Source organism: Malaclemys terrapin, chromosome 11, assembly GCF_027887155.1.
Source record: "Malaclemys terrapin pileata isolate rMalTer1 chromosome 11, rMalTer1.hap1, whole genome shotgun sequence".
NCBI lineage: Eukaryota > Metazoa > Chordata > Testudines > Emydidae > Malaclemys > Malaclemys terrapin.
In genome coordinates, this window is record NC_071515.1 from 47,136,922 (window position 1) to 47,153,258 (window position 16,337).

At 42.6% G+C, this 16,337-nt stretch overlaps 1 protein-coding gene across 1 annotated transcript in view; it reads right to left on the minus strand.

Annotated features, from left to right (window-relative positions):
• SLC4A10 (solute carrier family 4 member 10) overlaps positions 1-16,337 on the minus strand; it is a 199,810-nt gene that overhangs the window by 93,080 nt on the left and 90,393 nt on the right. The window lies entirely within an intron of this gene.

The window sequence follows — 16,337 nt, forward strand, 5'->3', positions numbered from 1 at the left end:
GGTGGATTTAAATGCTTCCACACCAGAAGCTTATAGACTAAGAACTGGTCTTTTCCCTCCAGACTGGCCGGCGGTTTATACTTTGAAAAGAACAACAGCCGGGTATAAAAAGAGATGACTTATCGGCAGGCCCCTTTTTAACAGCCGGGGCTGCTGACCGAAAACATGTCTAGCTGCGTGAAGAGAAACCTGGGCCTTTTAAAATTACTTAGCAAATCGTCCCCACAGCAAAGGAGGGCTATACTGTGTTCGGCCTCTGACGATCTAGTAGCGGCCATCTCAGAAATAGCACTCAATACCTTAAAAGGAAACGTACCTATAACACAGAATCAAGTGCGTGTGCTGAAAAAGAAACGCACGCTTATAAAAACTTTGTGTAATAAAAGGGTTACACTTAAAAGAAAAAAGCATCTGGTAAAGCAGTCTGGGGGGTTTATCGGACCTCTGTTAAGTTTTGCTATCCCTCTGATAAGGGGTTTTTTAACTAATCGATAATGGAGTATGCAGAAAAAATGTTCCTGGTGCCCAGCCACCAGCTGGAACAATTAAGGGCTCCCCCTCCGGCACAGGAAAATATCAGAACAACCGCAACTCGCTTACTGGATGCTGAAATGAAGTCTGTTCTTCAAAGAACTGACTTGGCCGAATACGAAAAGGCTAAACTTTACAGCGCCGTGCTTCAAAGGTACATAATGTATGTGAAGCAGAGCGATGCGGATAAAGGGAAAATAAGTCTGTTTCTACCAGAACAGGAACAAAGTGTGACTGCCAAACCCCCAGAAACACCAAAGAACTCAGACTCTGTTGCTCAGGAGGTGTTAGATAACGTAAATAAGCGTTATAAGAAAAATGCAATAGTATTGCTAAATAAGCTGGTCCAGGATAAAAATATCTCTTCATGGAACGATAAAGGGTCTTTTGTGTACAAAGGCTCTGTGGTTAATGGTTCTAACATGCTTGACTTAGTCAGGGTCGTCACCCAGACTCACTCTGTTCCTAGCAGACATGTACCTAAAGGATGGGATGTGTTTATGAATGCCATGGCGGAACTGAACGTACCATCTTCCGTCATGGGCAATGCAGCCAACAGAGATCTTTTGGAACGCCTCAAGGCCTCGACTGCTGACACCGGTGTGGATCGAGAAACTGTAACCCCTTTTTTGCTGTCTAAAAAACAAAAATTGGCTAAAAGACCCGAATGGCTCAGTGTGTAACGTTTTTCACATTCTAAATTTAAAAAAAAAAACTGGTAATGTTTTGCTTTAAATAAAACATTTCTATAATTTAAAAAAAAAATCTGTGTACTTTTTCTCAATTGTTTTTAAAAAAAAAAAAAAAAAAACCCACCAAACATCAATGGTCTTTAAACCCCTCACCTGGGGTGCTTTATTGGGTAACATGGCTATGAAAATCATTGCAAGATATACATGTCTGGGCTTGTTGAAACATGGTTTGAGCAAGGCTAGGCATGCCCAAGAATTTAAATTTATTTTTTACAAAATTCATCACCATCCGGTCGTTTTGCACTAAGTCGTTAGAATACAATTTTAAAATCCAATCAAAAGATAAACCCTTGCTACGATGATATAAGAAAAACACGCAGTGATAGCCGCAGGCGATGGAGCTGGGGTCTTGTAATTGTCTATTGTGAAACATCATGTCTGTGGCATTTTTGTTTAAAAATTTCATAATGCTTTTACGAAACAACACACTGTTCGGGGGGTTCCCATATGAGTCAAAAAAAAACTCCACGGTTACGCTCCGCCAGATACAAGGTGAGCCAGTGTTCACCCAGTTGGTTGTGTGGATGCATGTTCACCACCAAGCCTAGGGGTCCCTGAGACAGCTTGCCTCCTGGGAGCCAATTGCAAGGGAACACATCTAAGAAATGCTTTTTCGTGTAAGGGTCCGTTGATAAGACACGTGAGAGCTGCACGGTGTTCATGTTCACATGTAGTCAAACAGAACGTTTCTCCTCTGATTTATTTCTATGACATTGTCAAAAACCCCATACACAATCATATTGACGGTAACCATTAAAGCCTTCCCAAAACGTATTTCTGCTCTCAGATTCCCGGTTTTAATCAGGGAATAGTGATCAGCGCATTCCTGGTCGGGAAACAGGTCAAAGGCAAACAAGGTGTAACCCTATGCAAACTCCTCACAGTCGATTAACAGAGAACGATCTTTCATGTGTTTACCAGTTGTCTGTACCAAATTCATGTATTCTCTCACGCAGCGTCCTGCCTCGAAGTCCGATTGCAGAGGCTTGGTCGGTATCTGTTCACCATCCACATACAAGGCCACAAAATTAATATCGTAATGTATAAAATGAAAGGGATTTTTAGCGTAACTTCCGCTAAAGGCATCGTTATCCACAAACCCTAGGACAAGCATTTTAGGTAATTGTCCCAAGAACAGGTTCTCCTGGTTACTGACCCTGCTGCCCGCAGGGATGCTAAAAACTTTCATTCCCACACGATCCACGGGGTATTTAGCATTAGCGGTAAGCAGGGCCTCCGCGTGCTTCAGACGGACTCCCGGGGTCACCCGTACTTTCTTCACAAAAAGGGATGCTGAAACAATGCGCAGTTTAAAGTCTTCAGCTGCAGTGCCCATTAAACAGAAAGCGTATTTACTGCGCGTCAGTTTAATTTTCACATCCACTCCGTTTAACAAAAGTTTTTCTTGAAAAAACAGGTCGCTGTGTAAATGGCCCAGCAGCTCTACCGTTCTGCTCTCGGCCGTCAGCTTTGCACACCTCACAAACCCTAGATTTCCTCCATCCAAATCTGTTTCTTCATGTTGTCCAGCAGTGTCTTTGTAAAACAGGCCGGCGGAAAATTGCGTGGCGAGGGTGTTGTCGCTGTAATTGAGCACCGATTCTGTAAAGGCCCTGTAAGGGTAACAGTTGTTGCTTTGGCTTATGAGGCGGTCTCCCAGCATAACATCCAACTGACTGAAAATAGAGGCCACGGGGTAATTCACCAGGCCCACTTCGGCATCCACGGCAAGTTCAGTTCCGTCTCCTTTTCAATTTTGCAACACAGGTACAGCAGCATGTTGTTTAAATCCATATAATCTATGCCATTCCCTGCTATAAAAAAGTCAATGGGGGCAGACTCCGTAATGGCGGATAGAGGCGGCACCTCAATGTAGATGCTTTTCTCGATGCTGGTCTGCGTAGGGGCTATTTGAAACAAGTCTAGTTCGGATTTGGTGCACTCTTCAGATCCGCAGTGAACAAAAGCCATGTTGATTAAAATATGTCTCTTTTACCAGGCAGAGCATGTTTCCTCTTTCGCCCAGGCCTCCTCTTGGACTTTCGCTTATGGCCGGCCCTGCGTGTCAAAGCCCTTCTTTTAAAGGGTTTCGGGGGACCTGTGCGTCGCGGGTATGATGTATTTCTCTCTCTCTTCCTCCTTTTAATGTACATCAGCCCCAATTCTTCCTGTGAAGCTGTATTCCCCACCTTCTCCAGAACAGCATGGGAGACATGACCTACCACATCTTTAGCTATGTTTTGAGTGGAGGTTTTTACGTGGAGTTTAATAATCTCTAGCCCCCTCCTCAAAAGCGGTACAGCTTTTCGAAAGAGGCTACGAAATATTCCACCCACACCCGCCCCGTACATCACAGGAGCCACATGATATCCAAGAAGGGCGTATCCAGCCTGGGCTTTGTAATAGTTCCTGTAGATGGTGGGACCATATTTTTTTGGGATCGCCATAATAGGGCTTTGCTTTTTTAGAAACCTCGCTCTCTCCACGCCCGCAGATGCAGCTTGACGATCACCTTGCCGAAGCGAAATGATACATGTCTGTTCTGATCTGTCTTTATTTCAAATGTGAGGGTGTCGATGTGGTGTTTACTGACAGGGACGTAATGAGGTTTGTCGTAGGTGATGGTAACAAACTCGTTGTTCCTTCCTCGGACAGGGACGCAGCGTAACAGCGGAACAGAAAAGTCCCCCACAAACTGGTGTTCTACAATATCCGTGTATAGATACAAGGAGTTAAAACCTCCTGTGATGTCTGCCGAGAAGGGGAATTTTTGGACGTTGCGTTTGTGGCCCAAACCCAGAATGTTAGCTAGCTCCCCGTCAGTAGAAAACACATACATAAAATCGGTAGATTTAAGTCTCACTTTTCTACCCACAGGGTCGTAGTTCATGACCACTTCAGGTGGTCCGGGATGACGAGCCACGTTGCTGTTCATATGCTCCAGTAATTCGGATATGGTCGAGTAATAACCTCATCGTAGGATGAAATTCCACGTTGTAGTTCCAAAGGTGATTTCAAAAGGGGTGTCTTCATTGATATTATTCCAGCTGTGTGGGTATTGTATTTCCACTAACCCCACCTCCCAGACACCCCGGAGATCCAAGGGCTTAATTAGCCGTAGTGTAAAGTTCGAGATGGTGTTTTGGGGAAAAACTGCAGAGCTGGCATTGCTGGGCAAAGTAATGTAAAACCCGCCGTCGCTCATTTTTCTCGCTCTCTCGGTCTTTGCAGAAGGAAGCTTTTTTTTGTTTGTGTCTAGATGTCACAGAGTTGAGAAGCTTCCACCCAGCTGTTAAACTTATCAGGCCACCCCAACCATTTCACCAGTAACTGCTTTTTTCTCCCTTTTCCTTTCTCTGCTAGAACTTTTTCAATCCTGTAAATCCTGTCTCGTTTGGGGTTTACTTTTTGTAATTTTTCAGGGTAAAAAGATCCAGTAACTGCCTCACCCTCGTAATCTTTTAATCGGTATACAGGTCTCTGGTTAAGGCTTCATCCACTATGAATATCTCATCAGTAAACGTCTGTTCATAACTTTTTTCAAAAGCGCCTTTGGTTTTAGATAGTCTCACGTGGTCACCTTTTCTAAAAGGGGCAACAATCGGTTTTATTTTAAAACCATCTCCGTAAACCGTTTTCCATACCTTCAGAGAATTTGAAGGGTTAACATCAACAGGTCTGGTACGTATAGTTCTGTGAAAGCTCTGGTTGTAACTCTTTATAAAGGCAGGTAAGACGTCAATGTAGCGAAAGGTGTTATGGGCTGTAAAATATCTCCACATCCTAGTTTTTAAAGTTCTGTTAAATCACTCCACAACCCCTGCTTTGACTTCATTATTGGTAACAAAATGGTGAAATCCATGCCGCTTTAATAATCCACTTAAAGGTTTGTTTAAAAATTCTTTCCCCTGATCGGTTTGTAATTTTTGAGGCATGCGACCTTCACTGAAAATAGCTTTAAAGGCTTTGGATACCTCACCACTCGTATTGTCTTTTAGGCCTAAGGCCCAGGCATATTTGGATAGAATGTCTATCACTGTTAAGATGTACTTAAAACCGCTGTTGTGGTTGGAGAACCGGTGCATATCCACCAAATCTGCCTGCCACTGCGCATCCACATCTGAAACAATGGTCTTGTTTCTTTTAAAACGTATTCGAGCCGGTTTGTGTAAAGTGTAAGCATCCTGGTCTGAAAGCCATGCTGTTACCTGTCTTCTGTTTAAAGTTTTACTATGCTTTCTGGCCGCTTGAAAAAGAGCGTTGACCCCGCCGAAGCTCCCAACTTCCCCAGGGGCATAATATATTTTCTTTAACAGAGCCGTCTGTGTAGACATGACTTTTACTGGTACCGTCTTTTACTACCATGAGTATGAAAGGGGACACATTCATATTGACACATTTAAATAAGTTTTATTAATCGCCTGGTTTAACATGACCTTTTACAGCTGTCTGTAAAAATGGATGCCATGACCCTACCATAAGGGAGTCTCAGATGGTTCATTCTTCCATTTTGTCCTTTTCAGCTTGAGATCTGTGTCTCAGGCATGAGCAAAAACAGCTGACGCACGATATATTTACTCCCACAGGGTTTCCAATGTATAAGTTCTTAAAGGCCTCTAAAAAGACATCGTCGACCTGTTGAGAAATTTTCAGAAAAGAAACCATGTAAGTACCCCCACTGCTTGTTTTTTAATTTACGCAACCCCCGGTTCCTACTCCATAACCCACCCCTCCTTGACCACCGCTTCTTAATCATTCATTTTACCTGAGCGCTGTCTTTTCCCTTCACTTTGTCCGCTGGTGACTCCCCCGAGCCGTGATCGCCTTCCACCTCTGAGGGGGTGGACAAAGAGAGACTGCCACGCTCATCGGGGTGTCTCACGAGGGTTTTGGGGTCGGATTCCGGCATATCCAGCAATGGCTGGGCCAAAGGGCTCCCCTCAGTCGCTCCCTCCTCCTCCTCGGAACTGTCACTGATGTAGCGTTTTCTCCGCGGATGGTCAAAGACCCTCGGGGCTAAAACAAAGTCCAAAGTTCTCACGGGGGTGGTGAAGGAGTCCATGTTTCCTCTCAGCAGCCTTTCCGCGATTTCGAAAACACGTGTCCTTGGTAAGAGATGGCCGCCTCCTCTGTCTGGCGCTGGGACTTATGGGGTAATGGTGCTGCACTCTGATTGGCGGAGGACCTTGGAAGGAGTTCTTAGTGGGGTCACATGACTCACTTCCGGAGGGATCACCCCAACCCAGAAGTTACCCTGATTGGTCAAAATCTCCTCTCGAGGCAGTCCTTTCGGGACGAAACCCATCCTGATTGGTAGAGGGTAGTGGGGAGAGTTCTTAGAGGGGTCACATGTCCCACTTCCAGACCGGTCACCCCTGCCCCAGAAGTTACCCTGATTGGTCAAAATCTCCTCTTGAGGCGGTCCTATCGGGACAAAACCCCTCCTGATTGGTAGAGGGTGGTGGGAGGAGTTCTTAGAGGGGTCACATGACACACCTTGCTTTCGGTCAGGTGGCACCTTGACCCCGGAAGTAATACCCCCATGGGGTGGCACTTCCGGTGACAGGTGGGAGGGACCAATGGGTCAATGGGCGAGGCTTAAGGGGTCAAGGGGTGGGGTTATGGTTTGATTGACGGTAGGGCCCTTATACTACTCATAATCAATAGATTGTAAGGGTTTGTTAACCTCTCAGCCTATTTTTATGGATATTTTCTGTGTGTGAATTCAATAAACCAGGGTTTTTTAAAAAAAATGGAAAAACAAATTCTATCATGGACCATAAAAGTTCCCTGCATGGATTGTCAACAGGATTTGAATCTAGGACCTAGATCCCCAACCCAGACCTCTACCACTTGAGCTGTTACTCTCTAGTTTGATCAGCCACTGGAGGGGGATTAGAGAGACACTTTCCCAGTGAGTTACACAACTATTTACTAGACAGCAGCAGAATGTTGGAGATCAGAATTACTGAGTTCTGTTTCTGGCTCAAGGAGGGGAGTGTGTTTAGCGGTTACAATAGTGGTTATATATATATATATATATACATATATACACACACACCAGGTTAGCTTAAAAACATATATTTGACATGTTCATTCTGAGAAGCAGTGTGGCTGAGTAGATTAAAAAGCTGGGTTCTATTCCCAAATTTCCCTCAAATGTACTTTGTTCAACATCTCTGCTACTGATGTGTAAAATGGGGGAATGACACTTGCTGCCTTCTAGGGTAGGAGAGAGACAAGGTGGATGAAGCAATATCTTTTATTAGACCAACTTCTGTTTGTGAGAGAGTGTAGGAGTAGGAATACTGTAGGACTAGGGTAGGAGTCTGTTGCTTTGCTCAATAATAAGTGCAAAGAAGTCCACAGAAAGTAAAAGTGAGAGAATCTCCTGGCTCATAGCTTTGTGAGAACATCAGAGCTGCCAGGCAATTCAGGGCTGTGTCAGTGTGACACTGTGCATCTCATAACGTACGGAGACAATACTTTGTTTCCATTCAGGGGCGGCTCCAGGCACCAAGCACGTGCCTGCAGCGGCAAACCATGGGGGGCGGCCTGCCAGTCGCCATGAGGGCGGCAGTCAGGCTGCCTTTGGCGGCATGCCTGCAGGAGGTCCGCTGGTCCCATGGTTTCGGCGGCAATTTGGCGGCGGGTACACCGAAAGCGTGTGACCGGCGGACCTCCCACCGAAGGCTGCCTGACTGCCGTGCTTGGGGCAGCAAAATACATAGAGCCGCCCCTGTTTCCATTAGAGCATTAAATAGGTATTTTGCAACCCTAAAAAAATGAAAGTGTGTGAATACTGTTTGTTTTGGTCACATACACAAGGTGGAAAATGAGACCACTGAATGGAACTGAGCTGAAATTTCAACATCAGTCAAGTAATTTTGGAAATATGAGAGATTCCCTAATTCATGACTATTGTAGTTACTTAAAGGTTGCTAAGAAACATGGAGTTAACCTCTAGACAAAGCAGCACAACTTTGCCAACCTGATGAAGGCTTGCATCTGGAGGTGATCAAATGTTAGCAAAAACAAAAACCAGGTTGGAGAAAAGGGTGCAAACTGAATGAAAGAATTAAAGACAAAGGCAGTGCCAAACCTGTGGGAAGCAGCTTGTTCACAGACAATGTCATACTTGTGGTAATGTGTATCATAAATGCTGTATTAAAAAAACCTCTTTTCAAGCATGTGCTGTTAGGGGGAAATATCTAGATATGCAAAATGAGTCCACCACAGACTGAGAAACAATTTTTCAGTAAGAAAGTTGCATATGAATAGGGAGTCTAAAATGCACCAAAAAGTAAATGTAAATTGGTGCCTAGAATCAAGCAAACATACTTGCAAAACAAGATTTGCACAGATTGAAAGCTTAACAGGATATTACCAAAGACAGTGAAACTGCACACTCAGCCATGAGATGCTGAGGGCCTGCAAAGCCCAATGACCTCACTAACAGGATTGAGCCATTACACAGAGAGAAAATTTCAGCATGAGGAACATGTGAACGCCCTAAAGAATATAATGGTATAGTGCATGAGCTGACATTTGTAAGAGTAGAAAAGGGCTGACAATCAATACTGGGTTTGAAATTATGGAAAAGTTCAAACATAACGTGTGCAGTTCATTGAAAAGCTAATAGACACACAGAGGTCATGCTGAACACATTTATTTATTTGAAGGGCTCTGCTGTTTGCCTAAAACACACTGAGTACAACCAAAATAAATTGCAAGACCAGAGACCAGACAAAGTACCATCACTAAAGGTTGACCAAAAATTCTTTGAGCCAAATGATAGAAAATGGAATCATATGCTGAGTGCTAGAACCTTCTGGGATCATTCAGTGGTTAGTCAACAAAGCAGATGGTAATCTGAGAATTTGCATGGATCCAAAGGAACTAAATAAAAATATCAAAAGAGAACAGTTTTCTCTGCCAATTTGAACTGAAATAATGGGAAGAATAACAGAGTAAAGTGGTTCTCTGAATTGGATATTGCAACTATCTTCTGGCAAATACCTCTTGAAAAGACAAGTTCCAAAATACACTATTTGGATGACAGATTCTTGAGACTTCATTTGGACATATGGTCTGCACTAGAAGTGATCGATAGACTACTACAGTTCAAAGGAATTCTTGTAAAGAGTGTGTAATGACTGTATATTAATCTGGGAGCTACACCAGAGATACATGACAGAAGACTATGTATTGTACTCAAATATAGGTAAAAGTGGTTTAAAATTGAAGTAAAGAAAATGTGTTCTTTTTAAACAGACTGAAATCCCGGGTGAAGTACTTTTCAATGAGGGACAAAGAAAAATGAATAGCAAATTGAGAAATGCCAAGAACATACAATCTAAAAGACCTACAATGCCTGATGTGAAAACTCATCTCAGGAAACCCAGCTAGAACAACAATATATTATTTCCATATAGAGCATTGCAGATATGTATTACACTTAATCATCAGATACAAATAGACATGTCCCTGGCCCAACAAGCTCACGGTCTTACAGATATTTCTTTTAAATAGGGACAAAGTTTGAATACAAAACAAAAGAAAATGAAGAATGGAAATGATGAAGGGGAATGGGATAATTTTAAAACTCGCATGACGAGTGGTACAATATTTTAATGCAGAATTAACAAACAGTTTCTAGGGATGTAGCACAAAATGTTTTGAAATCCATCTTAGTGCAACAACATTAAAATAATTGTTCACCTGTAGATTTTATCTCAAGCATATTAAGATCTTTAAAAAATGTATACTCAAATAGAGAAAGAGTCTAGGCCTATGTTCTGGATTTTGAACATTTCAATGAATAAAGAGAGTGCTTATATGGATTAAAAGTCTTGGCTGAAGCAGACAAAAACCCCTGATCACAATCTAACAATGCAGGTTAAGTGAAACTTCTTCAAGGATAGAAAGACTGTTGTTGCATTTACAAATGTGTAATTTGAAGCAGGAATGTAGTCCAGACAAAAAGTTTCTGATGGGAGATATACTGTCATGAGCATAATACAGTCTCCAGGCAAATAAACTGAAAATATATGTATATAACAATTTTACTTGTTATAATCAGAGTGACATGTCTTACATAGAATAATGTGGAAAATTATCCATAGTGAGACTATAAAAATCCTATGCAAAGTTATTAAAAAGGTAGAAATAGCAGGAAAAAAACACAGAAACCAGTTATGCACCACAAAGATAAGGACTTAGGTTAACCGATGAATGTTACTAAAAGCAAAAGTGCATAGTACCCTCTACCTTAAGAAAATAAGTTTTGCAACACAGGAAGTATCTGGTGGCATCGAGAAAACTAAATGATGAGTGTGAATGTCATTGTACTGGCCTAGCATAATCATGGATAGAAGGCAATACTGCAAGTATTGAACAATTTTCTGAAGAAAATGATGCCAACAGACAAAAGAACCTGTGACAACAGGGAAAGGTTGGGATTGACCTCTGTATTTAGGGATGCTCTGTGGTACCCAGGAACTGTTTCTTTAATTTACTAAGTGTCAATATTATTCAATACAAGCAGAACTCCTGTCATTTCTAGAATCAAACCAATGTTTCCAAAATGCAGTGTCCCATAAGTGGAACTATAACAACTAATAATGGGCAATTATTTAGTAAAAGAGACTTTAAAGACTTTGCTGATAAGTACAAATTTCATCATTACACTTCAAGTTCAGGACTTATTTTATTTATATAGGAATAAAAACCCTTTCCTATTAATTGAAACTATCAGAGCTGTGTACATACACAGCAAGCCTATGTAACTATCTGACCTTATTACTGCTAAACCTCCTTCTTCTTCCTCCATCCTTTCTGTTTGCCACACTCATTTGTTGCATCATTTTTGAACTCTTCAGAGCTGGGACCCTATCTTCCTGTGTGTTTATACCATACCTAGCACAATGATGCTTGATCCCTATAAGGCTTTCCAGTACTACTGCAATTCAAATAATAATAATAATTAATAGAATGACATCCCTAATCAAATGGGCTAGCAACTTTATTTATAATAGTGAAAAATCTCTTCAGAAAACCCCAAGACAGCATGGAAGATACAAATCTATCTGAGTTACAGAACAATACCCTCAGAGTAAGGTGAAACACTTGCAAAGTAGTTAAAAAAGACAGTCAGGAGGATGGCTGTTAAAATTGCAGATTCTAAAAGCAGCAATCAATCAAACCTTGTAATATAACAATCTACTTTTTGTATCAGGGAAGATACCAAATGAGGGAGAACTCCATCAATAATGATAGCTGCCACTCCTAGGCTATATATAGGTTTTGGGAAAGTTCTGAGAACAAACAAAAAACTTTTTCTAAGCAGTGAGTCAAAAGACTTTGGAAATGGAACCAATCAAAAAAATTACTTTACAACCCTAAATCAAGTTCCTGTACCAAAAGACAAGTTAACGGACCAACTACCTGCGAAAATGGTCTCAGAACAAACTAATGCTGTGACTTCTAAAGTTTAAAGAATACAACAAAGAAAAGGAGAACTGACAGTAACTAGTGCTCCAGAGTCTATAAATGCATTGTGGTCTTGCTATCAGATATCTTCAGAAAGCTGACAAAAAAAAAATCCATAATGCTCAATGTTACTTCATCAAAGTTCATGAAGAAATTTATTTTGGAGTGGAACACTTATTTCATTAGGGAGATGGACTGACTGAATGACTGACGCTTCTAGTTCATCAATCTGAAACCATACCTAAGACTCGGCATTGCCCTGATTGAGGCTGACCACTGGGTTTTTCCAGCCTGAGTGAGACAGGGCTAGCAATCAGAACAGTAAAACTGGGTGGTAGGCAAGTGATCTTCTTGATAAAAAATTAATAAGTTTTGTTATACATAGTAATAAAACACCACATTGGCATACCCCTTTGTCCTAGCAAACTGCCAGTCTCACTTCTATCCCTCACATCCATCTTTCCTCATTATCAAGCCAAATCTTGACATTCTTATTCAGCCCCTGGAAGAATGGGATCCTTAGCACAGAAGGGGAAGCCACACAAACTACTGTAGACTGAGTTTACAATATCTCACACCACTTTGACACACAAGTTTGAGAAGGGTGCCTGCTGTGGGGAGCAGCCACCCCCATCCCAACCAACTTTAATGTCTCTGTAAGAGCTGACCCTATGTACATCTCCCCTGTTGCCTCATTCAGATTACTATGATGAAGCTTATCTGACCTTAAATACATTACCAGCTGTGTTTAAATCCAATTCCTTTATACTCTCTTCTGGTGTGTGAGGCAAAGTTTCCTCACTATTACTTTTCCACCTTTATATAAAACAAAAGGTATGTAACCTTTCTGCCAGGTGGAGCCAGCAGCAACCAGGGCCGTGTTTAATAGCTAGGGGTTCCTTTCCATCAATACAACACAGAACCAGCTCAAGCCCCCACCCAGTAACCTGTGAAAATTACACACCACCCCTGGGCACCTTTGAGAGGCAATACTTCCCCACTCACAAGCACAGAGTCCGAGTGTAGAAAAGCAACTTTTAATAAAAGGAGGGAAGTAACTCGGAGTTAATTTGGGAAAACACTGCAAACGGGATTCATAAACATAAACCATGAGTAAAAGACCCACTCCCAAGTAGGTTGAGCAGTGCCCTTTTCCCCTTAAGTCCAGCAACCCAAAAGTCCCTTTCACATGTCCAACCCTTCTCTGCATCCCACTCTCAGTTGTTATCCTTGGTCAGCGCAGACCCAGAGTTCAGAGGTGCATCTGCAGAGTTGGGTGGGGGGTAAAGAGGCATCTTACTCAGTCTGTTGGTCTGCTCACTGCTCTCGTAGCACCCTTCCACCAGCAACCCTGCTGGCCGCTCATCGTGCCTCTCTGCCGCCACCCTGCTGGCTGCTCATTGTGCCTCTGCCACCACCCTGCTGGTCACTCATTCGCCAGCTGACTGTCAGTCACTTTCTGCCTCTCTGCTGTGACCGCTGCACATCAGTCTCTCAGTGATTTTCAGCTCTTTTGCGGGCTGGGCAGAAACACTGCCCCATCTAAAGTGATTTCAGTTCTCAGTGATTTTAGCTCCTAGCAGGCAGGGCAGAAACAGTCCTACCACAATGGGTTTCAGCTCTGATTGAGCAATTAAAATAAACAGTGGGGAAGAACAGGTTAAGCCAGTCTAGAGAGAACCCCGGGGGGGTGGGAGGGGTGAAGGTTGTGCAGCCTCCTGACCAGAACACCAGAACTTCTGTCTCCACCCCGCTTACTTTTGCAGGGCTCTGACATTTGACCCCCTCCTTAATGAGGTTCTTTCAACTGAGGGTGCCTCCCCTCATTTGGGACACGTTAAGCACAGTCCTGCTTTCCTGTATTCCTACAATAATTACAATATTGGTAACCATATTTCACTACCCCTGCATTCAGTACTAAGGTCATTTGTACCCAACACTAGCCAAAGTTGATCCTTTGACACAACTGTAAATGATGAATATGTAAACAGAGCAGGAGCAAACTGTATTTACATAAACACACTCATAGTCTCTTCCCCTCCCAGCTAGCTGTCAGGGAAGCATACATTCAGACTCTGCTTACAGGTACCATCTCCCATTTTGAACTCTCAAGCAAATTAATGTAAGTTTTGAGCTCTCATAATTTTTTACACTATTCTTTTGCTGTAACTGTTCTCATAATGGGTGCTTTGTGTTTCTAATTTTTCTCTTTTGAGGGGGCTGAAGCCTCCATTCCTTCTCCCTGACTCTCACCTCTGAAGTAGGGTGAAATGCACAGTGTTTTGGAGAAATGGAGGTGGGAGATGGTTCTGTGACACAGACTCCTTGGCAATGGGTCCCCTATTCTTTGCAAGCAGCTCTCACCTCAAATGTGACAAACTCACCACACCAAACACATGTCTCACCGGATAGTTATACATAAAGAGTAATGTGTAAAGTATCTACAGAAATCTCATCACTTGTCAAGACTCTCAATCCCAGGTGAGGGGGTGCTTTCATGAACATTTGGGTCCTGGTTCTTGAGAAACTTGCCAGGTCTGCAACAGACTGAGCTTTGGGGGTGGGATCTACTTTACTGGATAAGAACTATTGATAAGTGTAGACCCAGGTTTGATGTTATGATTTCATTTTTTATTGCAACCAATTGTTTCCACCACTCCTGTAAACCACAAGTGCTGTGTGGTTTACAGGAGCAGTGGTTTAAGGTAAAATCGGTGAACTGGAGCATACTGCACCTTTGGATGAAGAGGATCTGGAAATTCTGTGAGGAGCCAATGTCAGGGCTGGATATCACAGGGCAATGATTCAAAAGAACTTGGGGTTTGTGGTTTGTTAACGTGCCTGGTGAAAGAAGGGCTGGCATTAGCCCAGAAAAGAATGCTGGCAGTGCCAGGAGGCAGGGGGCAACAAAAAGACCCACAGTCCTGACTCCTGGGTAACCCAAGAACTGTCACAGGTACACATATCTGGCTGATAACTGCTGAATATTTTATTATTTAATTTTTCAGTGGCAGGGTGCTGGACCTCTGGATCTGTATAATTTCAATGATTCTATCTTGCAGAGTCCTCTGCTCCAAGCATCAGTCAGATGGAATCACACAAATGTGACAAGAGGTGCTCCAAAAGCTGATCATGCTTTTTCCATGATGTTCCAACCTCTGCCAGCCCAAGCATCAAGAGATTAAATTGGGGGGAAAACTCTGAATTTCAACATATTTCATGGCCATTCTTGGGTCATTCTGTTCTAAACCTATTGTTTTTTGCACTCTGTACATAGATTCATAGATTCATAGATTATAGGACTGGAAGGGACCTCGAGAGGTCATCGAGTCCAGTCCCCTGCCCGCATGGCAGGACCAAATACTGTCTAGACCATCCCTGATAGACATTTATCTAACCTACTCTTAAATATCTCCAGAGACGGAGATTCCACAACCTCCCTAGGCAATTTGTTCCAGTGTTTAACCACCCTGACAGTTAGGAACTTTTTCCTAATGTCCAACCTAGACCTCCCTTGCTGCAGTTTAAACCCATTGTTTCTGGTTCTATCCTTAGAGGCTAAGGTGAACAAGTTCTCTCCCTCCTCCTTATGACACCCTATTAGATACCTGAAAACTGCTATCATGTCCCCTCTCAGTCTTCTCTTTTCCAAACTAAACAAACCCAGTTCTTTCAGCCTTCCTTCATAGGTCATGTTCTCAAGACCTTTAATCATTCTTGTTGCTCTTCTTTGGACCCTTTCCAATTTCTCCACATCTTTTTTAAAATGCGGCGCCCAGAACTGGACACAATACTCCAGCTGAGGCCTAACCAGAGCAGAGTAGAGCGGAAGAAGGACTTCTCGTGTCTTGCTCACAACACACCTGTTAATGCATCCCAGAATCATGTTTGCTTTTTTTGCAACAGCATCACACTGTTGACTCATATTTAGCTTGTGGTCCACTATAACCCCTAGATCCCTTTCTGCCGTACTCCTTCCTAGACAGTCTTTTCCCATTCTGTATGTGTGAAATTGATTTTTCCTTCCTAAGTGGAGCACTTTGCATTTGTCTTTGTTAAACTTCATCCTGTTTACCTCAGCCCATTTCTCCAATTTGTCCAGATCATTTTGAATTATGACCCATGAGTCACCGTAGCCTTTTATTGTCTACTCACACACATCTAACATTTTTTGAATATTTTAGTTTTCCCCTGTGATCCCCTGCTATTGTCACCATTACATACTTACCCCCCAAGAAATTCCATCTAGAATTGCCCTAACTTGTATAAAATGTGGTCTTTCAAACTCAAAAAACTTCAATTTTCTCCTCTTTCCCCCCGAGTGAAACTTATGTGAATTGTACAATTTCTGAGTTTCTTCCCAGTCCATTCCCTTCTTACCCAGTTCAGCATGCTCATGTACGAGGTATGTCATTATGAAGTTACAGAGGGCTGAATTTTCCTAGCAGTATAGAAGAGAATCGTAAATGAAACTCCCTAAAGCTGTTATGAGAGTTGTGACTGTGTCTCCCCATGAAGAGCATCAATACAGTGAGAATTGGGTTTAAGGTCTATAATCTGAAA